This window comes from Bidens hawaiensis, unplaced genomic scaffold, assembly GCF_021521415.1.
Source record: "Bidens hawaiensis isolate Kalapana, Puna unplaced genomic scaffold, B.hawaiensis_p1.1 tig00013115_1, whole genome shotgun sequence".
Taxonomy (NCBI): domain Eukaryota; kingdom Viridiplantae; phylum Streptophyta; class Magnoliopsida; order Asterales; family Asteraceae; genus Bidens; species Bidens hawaiensis.
In genome coordinates, this window is record NW_027492105.1 from 355,298 (window position 1) to 373,498 (window position 18,201).

The window sequence follows — 18,201 nt, forward strand, 5'->3', positions numbered from 1 at the left end:
CGTGTACAAACCGAAAGTGGATTGCATTACTAAACATTACACAATTTCAGTTATTTGATTCATATATGTTTTAATAAATACGCTCTTCAGGCATATGATGCAAACTATGCTTATCTTTTTTAAGTTATTACAATTTTATATATTTTTTAATTGAAAAATTAAATTTGATCAACCCGTGTAGCACACGGATAACTAACCTAGTAGATAATATATTAAGTTTCAAAGTTTAAATATTTGAAATAGTCCATAAAAAATGAATTTTTTTGTATTTATTTTCTATAACTCCTCAAATTGAGTGGTTTCAAGATACAAAGCTTGCTTTGAGTGGTTTCAAGATCGAAGAAAACATGTGTGAATTGGGATAGTTGTGTGACAACCGCCAAAAATTAGACTAATCTGGTAATTATTTTAACCGTAATCGTGTATTAATTAGTAAAATAAATACATAGGAATAATATTTTTAGTCAAAGTTTTGATTTTAGTTGAATTTTAAAAAAATATGGAACCCGAAAAAGTTCAATTTTGTCGTGTAGCTGACACTGTGCAGATTGACACCGGATAATATCTCAAAAAAATAAATTCATAAACGTGTCAAGATGACCTTGAAAAATAAAATTTTATGTTAGGATATTAGAGATAGTGTATAAACTTAATTTTATAAGGTTAGAATCGCGAAAATTAGAAAATAAGTAACCGAAAGCCAGTAGAGGACACCGTAAGAGCCCGACATTAAGTTTATCAGAAAATTATGTTTTTAGGCAGACATTGACTGTAATCTAATTTCGCTCAAAGTCTGATAAAAATTATTAGAAACGGAAGTCGTTTGGCTAGATAAATTACGAGATACGTTAAACGCTAACACCTAGATATTATCACATGTCATTATTCAAAACCACCCCTCCCTCTCCCTCTCCCATCTCTCTCGGCCGTCACATACACATAACCCAACCCACCTCCCAAACCCACCAATGAAAAGCTTGCATGTATGTATCCAATGATTACCTAGATTACTTGGAAGCTTCAAATATGGACACATGCACACTCTATACCATCCAACTCACAACCCTATACCTCTCTTTCTCTCTTCTTATAACCGGCCACCCCATCATCACCTTACCATCTCACATTTTCAAATTTTTACACACACAACACTTGATTAGGAGGTATTTGGTGGAGGTTTAAGCAAATAACAAGAAGTAGGAAGACAAAGGAAGGATTATAGCCAACACAAGGTCACATTAGCACCTCCATAGGCACCAAATCCGAAACCCAAGGTAACCCACTTCAAAGATTTGTGTATATTAGTTGTTATTTGATGTTTAAGGCTTGATTTTAGTATGTTTGGTTGTGTACATGCAAGTATAATATGGATATGTGCATGTATGTATGTGACCGTGAGTTTGCATATGAATGTGTAAGATGGGTTTTGTTGATTATAGGACTTGTTATGGTTGCATTTAAGCTTGTATAGATTGTCCATATTGATGTTACTTGAGTTTGTTTAACAAATGGGTTTAGGTATTGTTTTAATAATGGAAGTAAATGTGTAAATGGTCAAAAGATTGGAAATGGATTATGGGTAAAAACACCCATTAGAACCATAGGTTTTGATTTTGGTATTGGATTGAAGTTGTAAGCTTGTTAAATGGTAAAATGGTTAAAGAAAGAATGATAATTTTGAAAGCCCACATACTTGATTTCTTGAAAAAGTTGTAAGTAATAATAATAATGGTTTTGAAAAGGATCTTGGAAAAGGGTTGACAAAAGTGTAGAGATTTGATTTTGTTGGAAAGTTACTTACACATGGAATCTGTAATGAAAATCAGTAATGAAAATCAGTGATTGCACTCCTCTCGAACGGATAAAATACGGAGTGTGCTCATTCCGTGATGAGGCACTCGAGTGGTGGAACTCCATAATTCAAAATCTCGGAGAAGATACCGCTTACCGTCTAACCTGGGAAGAACTAAAAGAAATGTTGTTAAAGGAGTACTGTCCCCGAAACGAACTTCAGAAAATCGAATACGAATTCTGGCAGTTAAAGATGGAAGGTGCTGACATTGGAGGATATACTTCTCGATTCAACGCTTTGGCACGGCTAGTACCCCGACTGGTTACGCCTGAATATGCAAGAATCGAGAGGTACATTTGGGGCTTAGCTCCCGAGATCCGAGGATTGGTTACCTCCTCCAAACCAACCACTATCCAGTCAGCCCGAGAGCTGGCAAAATCTTTAACTGATAATGCAATTCGTATGGGAACTCTGAAAGACTTCGGTAAGAAAGCGACTACCGCCGAACATGAACGAAAAACAGTTACCGATAATCAGAGAACCGGAGAACTCAAACGAAAGTGGAATGGTAACTCAGGAGGACAGTTCAAACGAAACCAAGGAGCACGAAGGATGTTTGCAGCAAACGCAAGAGGATCAGGACAAGGATCCACTTGTAACGGGTGTGGAAAGAGTCATAATGGGGAATGTTGGAAATGTCATAAGTGTAATCGATTTGGACACCAGACTCAGTACTGTTTCAGTAAGGACTCTCCGTCCGGTTCAGGAAACCGAACTTTCGAATGTTTCGAGTGCGGTGTCATCGGACATTTCAGAAATGATTGCCCCAAACTCAAGGTACAAAATGCTAAGAGCAAGGCATTCGAGATGAACGCGAAAAAGGCCCGGAAAGACTCATCCGTAGTCACCGGTACGTTTCTCGTTAATAATCATTATGCTTATGTACTATTTGATACTGGAGCAGATTTAAGCTTTGTTTCTGACCAATTTGAACCCCTTCTCGGTATTGAACCAAGCAAGTTAGACAATAATTACTCAATAGAATTAGCTAACGGGGAAGCTAATTGAAACCAGTAAAATTATCCGAAACTGCAATATTCTGTTAGAAAACCTTAGGTTTCCAATCGATCTTTTACCCGTAGAGTTAGGCAGTTTTGATATAGTAGTAGGAATGGATTGGTTATCCAAAAATGGTGCTGAAATCATATGCTCCGAAAAGCTAGTTCGTTTACCAACCCCAACCGGTCAATTTCTGAGCATTCGAGGTGACCAGAGTATCACCGAGTTAAAACTCTCTAGTATCACAAAAACTCGCAAAATGTTAAGGAAAGGATGTCCCGCTTTTCTTGTCAATGTAGTCGACACAAAGGCTAAAGAGCGAAAGATAGAGGATATTCCTGTAGTACGGGATTTTCCAGAAGTTTTCCCTGAAGACTTGCCTGGATTACCTCCTCAGCGTCAAGTCGAATTCAGAATCGATCTGGTTCAAGATGCCGCTCCGATAGCTCGATCTCCGTACGGATTAGCACCATCGGAAATGCAGGAGTTATCTAATCAGCTCCAGGAATTACTAGACAAAGGATTCATAAGACCAAGTTTCTCACCTTGGGGAGCTCCGGTCTTATTTGTGAAAAAGAAGGACGGTTCTTTTCGAATGTGTATCGATTACAGAGAACTGAACAAACTTACTATTAAGAATCGGTACCCACTACCGAGAATTGATGATTTGTTTGATCAGTTGCAAGGATCAAGCTATTACTCAAAAATCGACTTGCGGTCCGGGTATCATCAGTTACGTGTTGCAGAAAAGGATATTCCTAAAACCGCTTTCAGAACTCGTTATGGCCATTATGAATTCCTGGTCATGCCTTTTGGTCTAACGAATGCACCGGCTGTGTTCATGGATCTTATGAACAGAGTTTGTAAGCCATACTTGGATAAATTCGTGATAGTATTCATCGATGACATACTTATCTACTCACGAACCAAGAAAGAACATGAACAACACTTAAAACTGATTCTAGAATTGCTAAAAGAAGAGAAGTTATATGCCAAATTTTCCAAGTGCGATTTCTGGCTTCGAGAAGTCCACTTTTTAGGGCATGTAATCAATGAGAATGGTATCCTAGTTGATCCAACAAAAATTGAAGCAATTAAGAATTGGGAGACACCAAGATCACCCACTGGAGTGCGACAATTTTTAGGATTAGCTGGCTACTATCGTAGATTCATTGAAAATTTTTCTTCTATAGCTCAACCCTTAACCCAATTAACCCAAAAAGACAAGAAATATGAGTGGACAGAAAAACAAGAAGGAGCCTTCCAATTGCTTAAACAAAAGTTGTGTAGTGCACCAATCTTGTCCTTACCAGAAGGTACCAAGGGATTTGTAGTATATTGTGATGCGTCTCGCTTAGGTCTTGGCTGTGTGCTTATGCAACAAGACAAGGTGATAGCTTACGCGTCCAGACAACTCAAGGAGCATGAAAAGAACTACGCGACGCGTGATTTGGAATTGGGAGCTGTTGTGTTTGCTCTTAAGATTTAGAGGCATTATCTGTATGGAACCAAATGTACAATATTTACTGATCACAAGAGTCTCCAGCATATCTTTGATCAGAAAGAGCTAAATATGAGGCAACGTCGATGGGTAGAATTACTCAATGATTACGACTGTGAGATTCGTTACCACAAGGGTAAAGCGAATGTTGTGGCTGATGCGTTGAGTCGAAAGGAAAGAGAAAAGCCTCTGCGTGTTCGTGCATTAGGGTTGACGATTCAAACGAGTCTTACTACTCGAATTCGTGATGCACAGCGTGAAGCTTTGAAACCGCAAAATGTAAGGTTTGAGAAATTGCGATGACTTGAAAATGAATTTGTCACAAAGTCTGATGGGACACTATACCTACATGATCGAGTTTGGGTACCACTCTATGGAAATCTGCGTAATCTTGTTCTAGACGAAGCGCATAAGTCTGGATATTCGATCCACCCAGGATCAACCAAGATGTATAAAGATCTCCAAGAACATTATTGATGGCCTAACTTGAAAAGAGACATAGCAGTGTATGTCAGCAAGTGCCTGACATGTTCCAAAGTGAAAGCTGAACATAGAAGACCGCCTGGACTACTGCAACAACCAGAGATCTCTCAGTGGAAATGGGATAATATTACCATGGACTTCATAACCAAACTGCCAGTTACACCGCGAAGTTATAATGTGATTTGGGTAATTGTGGATAGATTAACTAAATCCGCTCATTTTATACCCATTAGAGAAAAAGACAGAATGGAGAAGTTAACTCAGCTGTATCTGAAAGAGATCGTAGCCAAACATGGAATACCAGTCTCAATCATTTCTGACAGAGATGGTCGATTTGTTTCTCGTTTTTGGCAATCTCTTCACGAATCCCTAGGAACTCGCTTAGATATGAGCACTGCCTATCACCCCCAGACAGACGGTCAAAGCGAGAGAACTATCCAAACATTGGAAGACATGCTGCGAGCCTGTATCATTGATTTCGGAAGTAGTTGGGATACTTATCTGCATTTAGCTGAATTCTCCTATAATAACAGCTACCACTCCAGTATTAAGGCTGCACCATTTGAAGCTTTGTATGGAAGAAAATGTCGATCTCCTCTTTGTTGGGCAGAAGTTGGAGAAAAGCAACTTACAGGCCCTGAAATTGTCCAAGAGACCACCGACAAAGTCTTTCAAATCAAGGATAGGTTAAAAGCTGCAGCTGACAGACAGAAAAGTTATGCGGATAATCGCAGGAGACCGTTGGAATTCCAGGTAGGAGACCAAGTGTTACTAAAGGTATCACCTTGGAAAGGCATAGTCAGATTCGGTAAAAGAGGAAAACTTAGCCCACGTTACGTTGGACCGTTCAAAATTACCGAACGAGTAGGGTCGGTAGCCTATCGACTCGACCTACCTTCAGAACTCAGTGGAATACACGACGTGTTTCACATATCCAATCTGAAGAAATGTCTTTCTGACGAATCGCTGATTATTCCTATTGAAGACATAGGATTGATGATAAGCTTCGATTTGTAGAAGAACCTGTTGAAGTCATGGACTGGAAAATCCAGAAGCTAAGACGTAACAGGATTAAGCTTATCAAGGTTCGCTGGAATTCAAGACTTGGTCCCGAGTTCACGTGGGAACGTCAGGATCAAATGAAGGCGAAATACCCTCACCTCTTCCCAGAAGAAACCGAAACCAGCACTACATCCTAAATTTCGGGACGAAATTTCTAAAAGGATGGGTGAATGTGACAACCGCCAAAAATTAGACTAATCTGGTAATTATCTTAACCGTAATCGTGTATTAATTAGTAAAATAAATACATAGGAATAATATTTTTAGTCAAAGTTTTGATTTTAGTTGAATTTTAAAAAAATATGGAACCCGAAAAAGTTCAATTTTGTCGTGTAGCTGACACTGTGCAGATTGACACCGGATAATATCTCAAAAAAATAAATTCATAAACGTGTCAAGATGACCTTGAAAAATAAAATTTTATGTTAGGATATTAGAGATAGTGTATAAACTTAATTTTATAAGGTTAGAATCGCGAAAATTAGAAAATAAGTAACCGAAAGCCAGTAGAGGACACCGTAAGAGCCCGACATTAAGTTTATCAGAAAATTATGTTTTTAGGCAGACATTGACTGTAATCTAATTTCGCTCAAAGTCTGATAAAAATTATTAGAAACGGAAGTCGTTTGGCTAGATAAATTACGAGATACGTTAAACGCTAACACCTAGATATTATCACATGTCATTATTCAAAACCACCCCTCCCTCTCCCTCTCCCATCTCTCTCGGCCGTCACATACACATAACCCAACCCACCTCCCAAACCCACCAATGAAAAGCTTGCATGTATGTATCCAATGATTACCTAGATTACTTGGAAGCTTCAAATATGGACACATGCACACTCTATACCATCCAACTCACAACCCTATACCTCTCTTTCTCTCTTCTTATAACCGGCCACCCCATCATCACCTTACCATCTCACATTTTCAAATTTTTACACACACAACACTTGATTAGGAGGTATTTGGTGGAGGTTTAAGCAAATAACAAGAAGTAGGAAGACAAATGAAGGATTATAGCCAACACAAGGTCACATTAGCACCTCCATAGGCACCAAATCCGAAACCCAAGGTAACCCACTTCAAAGATTTGTGTATATTAGTTGTTATTTGATGTTTAAGGCTTGATTTTAGTATGTTTGGTTGTGTACATGCAAGTATAATATGGATATATGCATGTATGTATGTGACCGTGAGTTTGCATATGAATGTGTAAGATGGGTTTTGTTGATTATAGGACTTGTTATGGTTGCATTTAAGCTTGTATAGATTGTCCATATTGATGTTACTTGAGTTTGTTTAACAAATGGGTTTAGGTATTGTTTTAATAATGGAAGTAAATGTGTAAATGGTCAAAAGATTGGAAATGGATTATGGGTAAAAACACCCATTAGAACCATAGGTTTTGATTTTGGTATTTGATTGAAGTTGTAAGCTTGTTAAATGGTAAAATGGTTAAAGAAAGAATGATAATTTTGAAAACCCACATACTTGATTTCTTGAAAAAGTTGTAAGTAATAATAATAATGGTTTTGAAAAGGATCTTGGAAAAGGGTTGACAAAAGTGTAGAGATTTGATTTTGTTGGAAAGTTACTTACACATGCAAGTAATACAAAAATTTGATTTTTGATCATAAAGCTCATACTTGTCTTATATGGATTGAAAATGACAAACTAAGTGATTGAATGGGACATATGAAAAAGAATAAAATCTACTAGAAGTACTAGGATGCATGAAACATGATAATTTAGATAAACAAGAGTTTGTGTTAAACTTACTAATAAAAGAAACTTTGTAAATTGTACAAGATGTTTTGCAAGATGATAAGTGAACATAATCTTTTATGGATGATTAAAGACTTGTGGTTAGGATTACTTTAGTAAACTCTATTGTAAAGATTGTTGGTATGATAATAAGGTTATTAAAAATTGCTACTTACTAGTAATAGAAACTTTGTTGTTAAAGAATCAAGAATGTGTTTGTTTTAAAGATGATAATGGGATGAAATAAGAGGTTAATATGGGTTATTAAGATCTGGAAATTTTGGTACATAAACACCTTGTAGAGACATAGAAATAACATGTTCATTGTGTAGTTGAAGACTTAAGTTAAGGTTTTGAGTATGTGTAATTAGAAATTTGTTTTGTGTGCATACTTGGTGCTAGATGATCAAACATGTATATGATGATATATTATTTGTTATTATGTACATTTGTTGTACCAAACGGTTGGGTTTTGACATTATGACTTAAATAGCTTGTCGGTGACTTTAACGGTCGGAAAGTTCGACTTTTAAGGTGAACCGACATGAGTTTTTGGAACTGAATTAAAACAGCTCCTAAAGTCATAATATTCTTATATTTAACATAAGTTAAAGTATAAGAAAAGTCAAGAATAGCAAAACTTAAACCAACACGGTTCGTGTCGCGAAAACCGACACGAAAACGTTAAAAATTGACATTTTTAAGAAATTGGCAACAAAATAAAAACCAAAACATTTTTATTGAAAAACCGATAAAACTTGACTAAAAACTATATAAAAAGTGTTCTAGATAATTTAAAAACTAAAAGTTTCATAAAAATGACAACCGGTTCGTTTTTAAGCTCAAAATCAACGAAACCGGCAAAACCGACAAAACCGATTATAATAGAGTCAAAATTTTTACACTCCAACAACTAAAGGTAATAATTTTTATAAATTTTAATAATTAAATTAAATTATTAAATAAAACAATTATTAGTTGATTATTACTTGTTTATATTTTTAAGTATAGAATTATAAGATTATAAGTAGTAAACTTTACGTGTTATATGCTTGTGTGGAATTTTTAGAATAAGAATATGTATATTTTAGTCAAATTTAAGATTAACGAACGTGTACTAATATAGGAACGAGCGTTTATTCGAACACCGAAATTAAAGGTGAGTTCTTCCTCCGAAAAGCATATTGTATATCTATATTCGTATTTATATATATATGTTTTGAAAACGCATTATACTACAAATTGTCGTTATTGTGGGATGAATCAATTTGGTTAAATAACTGTTAACCGAATTGAGGGCACAGAAATGTTGGTAGATCTATCGGGGTGACGCCCCCCACTTCCATTCGCGTTGGGTTAAAAGTGGGATTATTTCGAGTATGGTACGTTTCAAGTTATCAAATTGGTAGTCATACACGCGTTGTATTCGTAGCTAGTTTACAACTAACGCCTTTTGTGCTTAAAGGTAAAATGCGGGTTTCGTTATTGTGTTATACCGTGTATGATCGGTTTTATTGGGAGTATAATGGCCGTACACCATTATATTCATGTGTTGTTTATATATAAATTGTTTATATTTATATAATAAGTTTTTCTTCTCAGGAATAACTCACCAACATTCGTGTTGACCCAAATATTATTTAAATATGCTTTGCAGGAAAGTGAAGGTTTCGAGGTGGCATGGAAATGAGAGCGTGGGGTGTTTGAACAAAAGTGATGTGTTGTAGACCGTGCATCAGCACGTGTAATAAACTCTGATTTTGTAAAATGTTTCCTTATAATAAAAGATGATGCTTTTATTATTAAATGTTTATTATTGTTGACTATCGGCGTTTGTCATAACCCGAACGAATTAAAGTTAAGACTTCCGCTGTGTTAAGTTAAGGTTTTCGGGGTGTGACAAGTTGCGTAAAGTTAAACATGCAAGATAATCCTCTTGTGCTTACTTGGTTCTGGTATTTGCTATGTCGTTATTGTGTATAAAATGCAGTCATTAAAAAAAAAACAGGGAGAGGGACAGAGAGAAAATCTTCTCTAGAAAAGTCTTATAGCTTAATATAGTACAATATCTTTTTCAAATAAACTATTTTAATTCGTTCACAAATGTTATTATGTGGTATATTGGTTTTTAATGCTTTCAACTATTGCCTTTTGGTCACTGCTGGTCCCAACTAATGAATTGGCTACTGATGGTCCCAACTTTTAAAGTATTTGTTCCTAATGGTCCGCGGCTAATAGAATCCTAACGCCATTAGTTTCAGGTCGTCGGAAAAGCGTTTTTGGCCGGAAAATTCAAATTTGTTGCTGGAAAACACCACCTGAACACCACAACCACCGTCAATTGACACACCGCTCACCAACTACCACCACTTGAGCACCATTAACCGATTCCGACAATGATTCTAAGGTTTCAGACGACCTCAATAATTGGGGCTTTTACTAGAAAAAGGTTCCTAAAGGTCTGATACGAAGTTACCAATATGTTTGGGACGAAAATGTTGAGTTTTCGGGAAAAAAATTGAGTTTTCCGGCCAAAACCGTTTTTCCGGCGACCTAAAACTAACGACGTTAGGATTCTGTTAGTCGCGGATCGTTAGAAACAAATACTTTAAAAGTTGGACCATTAGTAGCCAATTCATTAGTTGGGACCAACAGTGACCTAAAGACAATAGTTGGGATTATTAAAAACCAATATACCTTATTATGTAAGATCTTTTTAAATAACCATAATCTTTTAATGTCAACTTTCGTTGATTAATAATTCGTAAACCCTATACATTTTATTTTCAAAACCATTTCACGGAACTAAGTGGCATTGAGTATGTTGTGTGGTTATCTTATACACATGCTATTACTTGTTTAGGAATAAGGAGTGTCAAAAAGGAAAGTATGTCACACTGATAAAACATACTATGGGGTGTTAAAAAACTGATTAACGTATTTTTTTTTGGGGGAGGGGGGATTTTTAGTTTTTTACTCCTACTTAATGTTAAAAATTAGACGAGGTTAGCGATTTTGATGAAAATAATCATATTCGTAAAACCTCAAGGTTCCATATTTAAAAAAAATAAAGCAATTTTTTTTTGTTGTTGTTTCTCATCCTAAAATTCAAATACCATATATGAACAAGTTAACTTGATTTTTCATTTATATACATAGCATACACATGTTATTATAAAAACACAAACAAATTAGTTTAATGTTTTTCTTTTAAATATATATAAACTACAATATGTATAACCTACGCATCTATACATAAGAACCACGGATAAAAAGTTAAATGATCTATATTATTGTTTTTGCACTCATAATAACTAATTTAGAGTTTTATAATCGTATCATTTTATGCACATGTATGTGTAGTGTACATATGGCTAGTGGTATAAAAAACTATAGAACACCTAATATGCACATAGATCGAAAAGAAATAGTGAAACTGCCAATGAGAACATCTAATACAATCGCCGCACACCGCCGCCGTCTAAACGACCAGAAAGCCGCCGGCAACGGTAGGGAAGCAACTCTGTTTCTCCCTCTCTGCCAAACGTGTGCCTCCACCATAGTCGCGGCGTAGCAACAAATAAACACCCAGAAATACATCCGACAATACTGGAAGTCGGAACCTTTCTTTACCATCAGGAGAAATTGATGACCGTCGTTTGAGTCATGCAAAAACCTAATTAACCTAAGCAGCTAGGGTAAGTCAGGTATCGTATCCATCAGGAGTAAGTGGTCAGTGTGAAGTGAAATCAATTTCTAAACTTATGAAGTAATTCAATTAAAGTGCTGATCACACTAGCAAATGGTTTGTATACAACAAGCAAGCAAGTAATCACGTGTTCAATCAATTAACAAAGACAAATCACACCCAGGAATCCAAGTAATTAACCTAACAGCAAACTCATGCAACTTAACAGATTAACACCGATTGACTAACTAGACAAACCTTAGGCATCAACGCTTACTAACACATGGCACTGGTTATCAAACAGTCCCTGCCAGTGTGACTTAACTAAGGGAAAGCGTATGCTTCATCACATTCAACTAGTCAAAACAATCCTGATCAAAATAAACCGACTGAGTGCACAATAATACTAGACATCAATACTCATAGATTAATCAAAGATCATTACAATCAATTCATTCTAAATACATGAGAAAAACTGAAAGATTCAATACTCTACATCCCGGGTATGACTCGAAGAAACTAGCCGCGCATCGGCATCTCTCGGGCCTCGGTTCTGATCTGGTAGGCCATGTAGGACACTTAGAGATGATTGGGGATGATCGAGACTTGCTTTTCTGCTCTGGAAATCGCCTGGAAGGTGAAGAATGGCGTCTCGGGTCGTCCAAACGTAATATAAAACAAAACCCTAACTTTCACGATTCTGGGGACCATCGCGTAGCGCGATGGCCTCCTCTCCTGGTCCATCGCGCTACGCGATGGACCAAAAGTCAACGTAGTCTAATTTACAGGGCATCGCGTAGAGCGATGCCCTACCTTCAACACCCATCGCGCTACGCGATGGGTCTCCTTTCTCAGCAACTTCACATGATTGCCTCGGCAAGCGTGCTGGACATCCCGGGTTTTCATTCCATGCTCGTATAGGTCCAAATTAAACACGTTAAGTACCTGTGACCTGAAACACAACAAACACGTATGAAGTACCAAAGTTCCTAAACTGAACACGTAAAACAAGTGTGTTAACACAATTAAATATGTACAAATAAACCGAATATCAGAAATCAATTAGTGGTAACCGTCACGACAATTAATATTATTATTTCTTTAACAGCGGAAGGGTTTAATATTGGGTGGTTTTGACAAAGTCGAGGGAGAGTGGGAGACAGATGGTGTTAGCAATGCCAGAAAACTTGCGGTCCAATTAGATACCCCCACAAAACACCACACGCGTACACATATAGAACAACCAGGTGTTTGAATTATTTTAAGTTTTGTCTACAATCATCAATCCACACAGTACAAACATCATATGCGAGCTTTCTAATGAACAGTTAAGTTGAGAGTATGACAGATCTTCTAATTTAAAATATATAATATAATAATATCGCATATATCTCAAGATTAAAAACTTCTTAATATATATAATAAATAAAATATCAAATGCGTCCATTATAACATATTTTGAAACAGTCTATAATGTAACCATTTTACTTTTAGTTTTCTTAAAAAATTTCATGCACGTTTATCTATTCTTTTATTTTTAGTACATAATATATGAAATCATTCTGTATGTGCTAATTAACAATGAGACAATAAATGAAACTTAATAGAAATAGAAGATTACTTTATTATAATTTAAAGAAAGTCTTGGTTAGCATGATTTATTTGATACTTGTTGTCGTTCAACATCATTTCTCATGGTGGATTGGTTAGGGTGGGCCTAGCAATGGATGTGGGTGTTCGGCCTTCGGGGGATGTTTGGCCGTGTCCTTTTCGGGGGTTCCATTGTAGCCCGGATGGACGGGCGGGTTTCAAGGGGTTCCCTTGGTTGGTTGCGCATATCAAACGACTTCATTTGTCGTCGGATGAGCGAAAAGGAGCCCTAAGGGACGCCGTCTCCACGGACTGTGATTTATTTATTTCGGTTGGGGAGGCTTTAAAGGCTTCGGACCAGTGGCTATGTGGGTTGTGTATGCATGTAAATGCTCTTAGAAGGGCGTGTCATCATGCTGATGGGGTCGCCAAGTTCAAGGAAGGCGTGGGAGATGTGGATGAGTTTATTGTGGGGATTGATAGACCGTATGTTATGAGGGATGTTGCTCCCTTGGGAGGGATAGTGGTGGATAAGGTTCTCCTTGACCGCGTCTTGTCTCTTCCTATCACGACTGTTAAGATCATCCCTCGTAGTTGTTCGTAGGCTTTTGCTCAAGCCTTAACTGCGGCCGTAGCAAAGGTGGTTGCTATGCTAGAGTCTGTGGAGGCATGGGTGAGACTTTTGTTGTTACCGCGGTGCATATTGCGAGTTTTCAGACCTTCTAGTCGTCAAGAGTGCAGGTCCGGTAATAGGAAGTCCTTGCAATGTCATAGTATTTAGCAGGCACTAACAGCTTGGGGTGTTAAGGATGGTTTTGATGCGCTTATTTTATCCCTTTTTGCCCAACCTTTGAGGGTGAGCTCGAGTCATGATGGGCCTCTTGCTAAGCACGATGACTCTGCGGTGTGCAACAATGTGAAACAATGTTTACGAAAAGTGGCGGATGGGCATTTCACCGCCGAAATTAAAGTATTATGCTCTTCAGGGGTTGCACCTTTTGGCAATGATACTTTGAAAGCATTAGTGGCTAAGCATCCCAACTTGCCCCCGCCGGTTATGCCTACTTCATTGCTTTCTGAGCCTCCTCTTGTTGTTGACGAGGATAGTGTGCTTGGGTGTATTAAATCCTTCCCTAAAGGGACGTCTTGCGGGCGAGATGGATTGAGGGCCCAATACATTTTGGATGCTTTTTGTGGGGAGGGGTTGACGATCGCTGTTAGGTTGCTAAAAGCTACTACTGCGGTGGTTAATTTATGTATAGGGGGGGGAGATGCCCGAGGGTTTTGGCGGAGTTCATTGCGTCGGCTCCTCTCACACCGTTGCTCAAACCTGAGAATGGGATTAGACCCATTGCCGTAAGTGCCATTTGGAGGAGAATAATCTCTAAAGTGGCTATGAGGGGTGTTGGAAAGGAAACTGCCAAATACCTTTGTGACTTTTAGTTTTGGGTGGGAGTCCCTAGTGGTGCAGAGGCCGTGCTTCATAGCGCGAACAGGTTTTTAAATAAGTATCATTCTGATGGGTCGTTGACTATGCTTACCGTTGATTTTTGTAATGCTTTCAACTTGGTGGATAGGACTGCTCTTCTGAATGAGGTTCGTGCCCGATGCCCGTCTATTTCTTTATGGGTGAACCTTTTATATGGGCAGCCAGCTAGGCTATATGTGAGAGATGACCACATTTGGTCCACCACTGGGGTTCAAGAGGGGGACCCTTTGGGACCTTTTTTTTTCGCTTTAATTCTGCACCCTCTTGTTCATCTGGTCCAGGATTCTTGTAAGCTCCTCTTCCATGCCTGGTACCTAGATGATGGTACTATTATTGGAGACACTATAGAGGTTGCTAAAGATTTAGATATTATCAGGGCAGAGGGCCCTCGCCTGGGCCTTGATCTTAACGTTAAGAAAATAGAAGTATTTTGGCCGTCATGCAATGGGGTTAGGGTGCAGGAGGGGGTGTTTCCCTGTGAGATTGGAAGGCCAATGTTAGGTGTGAAACTCCTTGGGGGAGCCGTTTGTAACACCCCGACCAAAGGCGGATTATACATCGGGGCGCCACATATTGTTTCATTACTCGTGACACTATTGGGTGTCAATATTTAATAAATACATTCATTCGCGCACGCGCAGGGTTAACAAGAGATAACATAAATCAACATAAATCAATATATTATAAATCATAATATTCGAACAGCAAAAACTTGTCTTGATACATTTTAATCTAGGTCCAAAATAAAGAAAACTTCCTATGTGTCCACAAGCTCCAAAACAGCTACTGCAAACCTGAACATGTGTTAAAATAAACGTCAAACACTTGCGTGTTGGTGAGAAATCAAGTTTAATACAATACATAGATAATCATAAATCTGCGCGCAACATGTGTATGTCTGGTTTTCAACAAGGGTGTAATCTGATTGGGACCAACTCTAAGATTCATAAGACTGCCAGTGCTCACAATTGAGCTCACAAACAAGACAAACTGTGTATGTGCAAACAAAAGAGAAAATCATAAACGATAGTTCTCCCGTGTTCATCTAATGGTACCATGAAAACTGCGGAATAGACCGACAAGACGGTTAATGATCCACACATACAAATAAACAGCCAAGTCTACGTCCTCAACACATGGGATACTGCGCGACTAAAGTTCATAAACAAGTTTAAGACTCTAAGTTTGTATGAACACATGAACATCCCAAAACATTAAAAGCAAAAAGGGATTAGGTATGAGATTACTCACATGATAAACGATGCGGTGTAAGATAAAGCAAGAACCAACTTTAAACAAGCACAAGTTAACCTATAAATAAGATTATTGTTTTAATGAATTGATTTAAGTCTTGATTATAAGTTAGCATAATTAATAAGTAAATTATTATATATAATATATATATTACCGGAAAAGCAGGGCAGAACAGGGAGGAAGACGGAGGCAGAGAGGAAGACGGCAGAGAGAGCAAGGAGGAGGTTAAATTAAGTGTTTGTGTGTGATGTGTTAGGAAAAATAATATTATTATTTATAGAGAAACCCTAGGGAACACAATCCCTAGAAAAGGGGAAAAAGATCTCAAAAAGCAAAAGATTCCAAAAGCAAAAGATATCAAAAGATATGGCAGCTGCAGGGGGCAAGATAAAGCGGACAGGTTAACAGTAAAAAGCATGGGCGGGTCAGATAAAGGTACTGGTCTAGCATGGCAAAAGCAGATCTCAAAAGATAATGTCAGTCACTTTTTCTGACAACCAATGGGGTTGGTGCGCATGCTGCGCCAAAAGTGGCTTTTCGGACATAAAGCAGATTAGGTCAACAGCACAAAAGATAAGACAACACAAAAGCAACGGCTAGATTCAACAGAAGAAAACTCAAAGGGTTTAGCGCGAGAAGGCTAAGGCGCGAAGGCAGACACAGAAGGTCAAGAGAGCGCGAGCGCGAAGGCAGACAGAAACAACCTTAACGCGTCGCGGAAAGAACTACATTTCTAAGCGCGCCGCGGGAAGAATCACATTTCTTAGCGCGCCGCGGGAGGAACTAAAATTCCTAGCGCGCCGCGGGAAGAACTATAATCCTTCGCGCGTCGAGGGATGAACTACGATTCTTAGCGCGCTGCGAGAAGAACTACAAATCCTTAGCGCGTCGCGGGAAGAACTACCGTTCTTAGCGCGCTGCGAGAAGAGTTCGTCTCGCGTATCGCTGAAACATGTGGTCTTCACGCAGGCTTCCTTGTAAGGAGTCTGGCGCGTGGAGCTGCGCAGACAACCTTAGGCGGGAAGGAACAAAGGACAAGCAAAGAGTTAGAAGAAAAAGAGGGAAACAAGGCGTAAGGGTGGGACGGCGACAAGAGGGAAAAGAAGGCGGAAAGAGAGAAGGAGAGGGACGGGACGGCGGAAAGAAAGAGAGAGAAAGAGGCGGGAAGGAAAATATATATTATTATTAAAAGTAAAGTATAAATAAATATTAAATCATAAAAGAAAGAGATCGGATCAGAGAAACGGGTACCTGGGTCGGGTCGGATCGGGCAGATGTTACAGTCTCCCCTACTTTAAGAAATTTCGTCCCGAAATTTATCTCGAAGTAGGTTGCGCAGAGAACAGGTGCGGGTACTTGATCTTCATTTGATCTTCCCTTTCCCATGTAAACTCGGCTCCGCGCTTGGACTCCCAACGAACTTTCACGATAGGGATGCGACTGCGCTTGGTTTGCTTAACCTCGCGATCCATAATCTCAACAGGCTTCTCAACGAAATGCATAGATTCATCAACTTGAACTTCATCAAGTGGAATGTGAAGGTTCTCGTCAGCTAAACACTTCTTGAGATTGGATACATGGAACGTTGGATGCACATTACTGAGCGCGGGCGGCAGGTCAAGTCTGTAGGCAACTTTTCCTACACGCGCGAGAATCTTGAATGGACCAACATATCGAGGAGCAAGCTTACCTTTCTTCCCAAAGCGGACAACACCCTTCCAGGGCGACACTTTGAGGAGAACAAGATCACCAACTTGAAATTCGAGAGGCTTCCGTCTACGATCTGCGTAACTCTTCTGTCGGCTTCGGGCAGTCAGCAGATGATCACGGATCTTGGCGATTTTATCGGTTGTCTCTTGAACAAGTTCGGGTCCTGTGATTTGAGCTTCACCCACTTCGCTCCAACAAATCGGGGAGCGGCACTTACGACCGTAAAGTGCTTCAAATGGGGCCATACCAATACTGGAATGATAGCTGTTATTATAAGAGAACTCGATCAAAGGCAGGTGCGAATCCCAATTACCTCCAAAATCAAGAACACAAGATCGGAGCATATCCTCAAGAGTTTGAATAGTTCGCTCAGACTGACCGTCAGTCTGGGGATGATATGCCGTACTCATGTCCAAGCGAGTTCCTAGCGCAGATTGGAGAGATTTCCAAAAGCGGGATATAAAACGGCCATCGCGATCGGATATGATGCTCAAAGGAGTACCATGGCGGCAGACAATTTCCTTGACATAAAGCTGCGCGAGTTGCTCAACACGGTAGTTTTCACGAATGGGCAGAAAGTGAGCAGACTTAGTCAATCGATCCACTATTACCCAAATGCTATCATGTTTGCTTGCTGTCAAAGGTAACTTGGTAATGAAGTCCATCGCTACACATTCCCATTTCCACGTAGGAATTTCTGGTTGTTCGAGCAAACCAGATGGGCGTTGATGTTCAGCTTTTACCTTAGAACAAGTCAGGCATCTAGCTACGAACACAGCAATATCCTTTTTCATACCGGGCCAC